The 5,000-nt window shown below is 29.4% G+C and overlaps 1 long non-coding RNA gene across 1 annotated transcript in view; it reads left to right on the top strand.

The window, feature by feature from the left end:
* Positions 1–2,430, top strand: part of LOC147467358 (uncharacterized) — a 7,201-nt gene extending 4,771 nt beyond the window's left edge. The window contains exons 3-4 of the long non-coding RNA XR_015190586.1: positions 1,067–1,120; positions 1,735–2,430. This is a non-coding gene — a long non-coding RNA (uncharacterized LOC147467358). The remainder of the gene's footprint in view (positions 1–1,066; positions 1,121–1,734) is intronic.
* The last annotated feature ends 2,570 nt before the right edge of the window (positions 2,431–5,000 follow it).

Raw genomic sequence — 5,000 nt, 5'->3', positions numbered from 1 at the left:
TACAATAATGATTAAAACTAGAACTAATACCAGTACTGCTAATATTAATAGTCATATTAATAATGAAAATAATGATGTTGATTATGATATTATTAAATACATGTTGCATACTTGTTTCTTTCATTTTTACATGTTATTTTCTACTGATTATTGACATAATGTTAAGCTGGTTAGGTTAACAATAGATAATGTGCGTCAGTTTGTATATATATATATATATATATATATATATATATATATATATATATATATATATATATATGTGGTTAGCTTTAATAATGTATGATATATATAATATGTGTGACGTCTGGCCTTACAATAAAATAATTATTAAAAGTAGAACTAATACCAGTACTGCTAATATTAATAGTCGTACTAATAATAAAAATAATGACATTGATTAAGATATTAATAAATACATGTTGCATATTTCTTTCTTTAATTTTTACATATATGAATATATACATATATATAGATACATATACATATATATTTATATATATATATATATATATATATATATATATATATATATATATATATATATATATATATATATATATATATATATGTATATATATATGTATATATATTTGCAGTTTGTTTTAATAATGTATGATATTTATAATATGTGTGACGTCTGGCCTTACAATACAATAATCATTAAAACTAGTACTAATACCAATACTGCTAATATTAATAGTTGTAATAATAGTAAAAATAATGATGTTGATTATGATATTACTAAATACATGTTGCATACTTGTTTCTTTCATTTTTACATGTTATTTACTACTGATTATTGACATAATGTTAAGCTGGTTAGGTTAACAATAGATAATGTGCGTAAGCATAGCCTCACCTATAAGATTTGAAATGTATTGATAGTTTATAAATAATTAAATTGGAATTTGTCCATTACCCCTTACTACAATAATTAGAAATCTATGTAATAATGTATATAAATATATATATAATTTTTTTTATGATGAGCATAGGCACACATATTAAAGAAAACTGAAAATGTACAAGAAAGTGTGGTGATCTAATAAATTCCATGTTTCAGGTGAGCGGGATGAACCCAATGTCATCACTGCATGGAGATCAAAAGGCCAACAAGGTAATGTTTAAATAAATGGTACAGTAAGAGACACTGTGGATATAGCAGGAGATGATGGAAAAGGAATGCTTTCTTATGTTATTTCTTATTTTAGTTTTGTAATTTATTTAATGGAAATAGAAATATTGAAAGTACCCTTATAGACAATGGCTTCAGTTATTAAAGGATTTAAAGGCCTCTTCTGTTATAAGTATTACTTGTGTCTTATGTTGTAAAAACAAAAACAAAAGAAAAACATCTATATATTTATGTATATTTATGCACACATATATATACATATATACATGTATACATATATGCAGATGTAAATGCATACTTATATATATTTATATATATATAAGTATATATCTGTCTATCTATCTATCTATCTATGCATCTATCTATCTATCTATCTATCTATCTATCTATCTATCTATCTATCTCTCTATCTATCTATATAGAAGAAGATATTGACATGTATATATCATGCATGATAAGCATAGCCTCACCTCTAAGATTTTAAATGTATCGATAGTCTATAATTTATTAGATTGGAATTTGTTTTTTATTAATGTGCAAGTCCACACTGAAAATGTACAAGAAAGTGTAGTGAAATAGTAAATTCAATGTTTCAGGTGAGCGGAATGAACCCAATGTCATCACTGCATGGAGAGCAAGAGCCAGCAAGGTAATGTTTAAATAAATGTTACAGTAAGAGACACTGTGGATATAGCAAGAGATGAAGGAAAAGGAATGCTTTTTTTGTGTTATTTCTTATTTTAGTTTTGTCATTTATTAAATGGAAATATAGATATTGAATGTACCTTTATAGACAGTGGCTTCAGTTATTATTAAGGGATTTAAAGGCCTCTTTTGTTTTAAGTACTACTTGTATATCATGTTATGAAAAAAAAAAGTCTCAAAGCCAGTTTGGATTAATTCATATCTATATAACTATCTATTTAAACCATTTGTATATCTACTGGTTTCTTGCATCCTGTGTGCTTAATATACAATGCTAAACTATTGTTTGTTTAATCAGTAAATATAATATTTTGCTGTTTTCTTAGAACTGTATACTTGACAAACAAACATTTCCATTACACTCTGTTTTATACTCTATTATGAAGGGATGCATGACAACTTTGTCAACCTTTTTAAAACTTCTAATGCTTTGTTATGCATTTGATTTTCTGTGCACTTTGAATTTGATTGTTGTTTTATAGTGCATTCTAAACTCTTTGGATCTTATTAACTAGCTCCTTGACATTTGTTAATGTTATTTGTTTATAAAAATAAAGAGATATGCCAAAAAATTGTTTTAATATCATTTAACGATTCTGGTTATCCTATATTTTACTCCTAAACCATGTTTTAAGCACAAAGAATGAAACGATGGAAAAAGGATAATATCTGTTGTAAAAGAATAATACAGATTACAATATTCCTAAATACAAAATTCATAATATAATTGAAAATCTTGGGGATATGTAAATGAAAAGAGAGAGAAAGAGAGGAAAAAAGAAAAAAAAAAGAAAAAAGATCTGAATCAATAAAACCAAGGATATAATTGATTGTACCATATTATTGCAAAATACAGTGTTCCTAGCCAGTGTGCATAAAGGGTTTACAAGTTTTACAGATATGTTGACAGATAATGAAAACAGGCCTGCATGAAACAAGAGCACAAGTGCCAACATTGCTTTAACTTACAATGATTATTACAGAATACATTGATTTAAAGAGATTATCACAGAATACAATGTTCAAAATGGATTGAACTCTTGAGGATATATATGTTAAATGTATTTTAGTTTTACTATCTATATATCTATCTATCTGTATCTATGTCTACACACACACCTATGGAGAAAAAGAGAAGAAGAGCGGCAAAAAGATGAGAATTGTGTGTGTGTGTGTGTGTGTGTGTGAGTTTATGTCTATTTATCTATGAACCATGGATGACATAACCAGTGAGAATCATCAGAGGATAATGTAAAAACTTGATTCTTCCATGAAATACAATTATTACTGTACAATAATGTTTAGTGTAAATATCTACAAGAAATGATTATTATAATGATAATAATGAAAATAATGATGATGATGATGATGATGTATTGTAACTATGCTTTCAATGACTTATCAGCTTTCATGTTGTGTCATCTTTTTGTATGTCTATGATGTTTAGAAAAAAACAAAAACAAAACAAACACACACACACAATTAAATAAATAAAATATAACATATAATGCAAGAACACAAGGTTTCTAGGGTATGCTTCCAACAATTTGTCAGTTTTCATGTTTCTCTTTCTCTTGTATGTATATCATGTGGGAAAAAAAAATAATAATAATAAAATAAAAAAATAAAAAATAAATAACATAACACAACAGCAATATCAGTTTTGCAGAGTATGCTTTCATAAAGATGTCCTTTTTCATATGATTTAGCATTTTTTTTTCTTGATAAAATGTGAAAAATATTCAGTTGATGTAAGTGCACATTTGCTTTCTTTCATAGACAAAGTCTGGCTATTTCATCTATCAAGTTAATTTGGTAGCATGTTCTTTAACGTGGATGATTTAGTGAAAGATATGCGAGTCTTTATAATAGCTGAAAATTTTCATCTGCATTTACAAAATATCATAATAACATGCCAAGTCTAGAAAAGATAGTCGTTAAAGAACTGGTATGTGTCTAAGCATTGAAACAGCCAGCCAGCCATCTCTAAGGTGTGTGTGTGATGTGTTCCATCAAAACTAGTCATGCTAACTAGAGCAGTTGGGTAGTTTGTTGGATTTAGCTCCTTTTGTGAAGTGAATAAGGACTATATTGTGGAGATATTGTGGAAAAGGTCCATTTCTACTTGTCCGAGAGTTGAGCGGAGGCAGTTTGGTAGTTTGTTGGATTTAGCTGGTTAGTGAATAAGGTCTAGATTTGTTTGAGATATAGGGGAGAAGGTCGATTTCTGTTTGTCCGACGGCTGGTCGGGGCGCGCATAGGCCTCACCGAGGCAAGAGCAAAGTCAAGTTGAATGTTGCTTGTGTATGAAATATGAAATGAGAAATGGAATGGATTGTATTGTATTGTATTGTTTGTTGATGAGTGAGATTGTTTTTTTGTGTTTTTTGCTTGTTTTTGTTTTTGACTCAGTTTTTGTTGTTTAGTTTAGTTGATGTTTGGTATGTTTTTTTTTGGTTTGACGTTTGAGTTTGCGTTTTTGCTCTTTTTCTACGTGTTTTTCACTGGACTCTGTTTCTTTTTTCCTTCTTGTTGTCTTTTTGTGTGGTTGGACTGTTTGTTTCAGTGTTGAATTTGAGTTTTATAGTTTTTGTGTGTTCCTTTGTGTGGTGATTTTGTTTGTGAGAGAGAGGAATTCGAGTGTTTTCATGAGAGTGAGTGAGTGGGTTGGTACTGATAACTAGCTAACTACTGATCGCTTCCTTCCCTCCACACTGCACTGTGTAAACAGCACCTGTTTGTTTGTAACCCGATCCCTCCCCCTCCTTATCTGGCTGGCTGGCTGGCTGTGGTCCTTCTTCCTCCCTCCCTCTCTCTCTCTCTCTCTCTCTTTCTTGCACGTACATTTTGATCTTCCTCTACCAAATCAAATTCAATGATTATTACTACTTCGTGCTCATACTCAGTGGCTATTTTACTCATCAATCACTTTTGTGTGTCACCAGGTATCGTAATATTATTGATAGATATCCCTTGTAGCAAACTGTGCCTGTCTGATTCAACATACATACATAGATTGTTTCTATCTCTTTATCTGTTTCCTTTTTCCACTCCGTACCACCCACCCCCCCTCTCTCTCTCTCTTTCTCTCTCCCATCATAGACAGCGAACCAACCATTCATTTCTAGCCATTCATTCATTCATTTGTTTTAGTTTT

Source organism: Penaeus japonicus, unplaced genomic scaffold (genome assembly GCF_977035675.1).
Source record: "Penaeus japonicus unplaced genomic scaffold, GWHDUDI00000001_assembly GWHDUDI00000036, whole genome shotgun sequence".
In the NCBI taxonomy this organism is placed as follows: domain Eukaryota; kingdom Metazoa; phylum Arthropoda; class Malacostraca; order Decapoda; family Penaeidae; genus Penaeus; species Penaeus japonicus.
The sequence above is the reverse complement of the archived record's forward strand: the minus strand, read 5'-3'. Positions and strand labels throughout refer to the sequence as shown.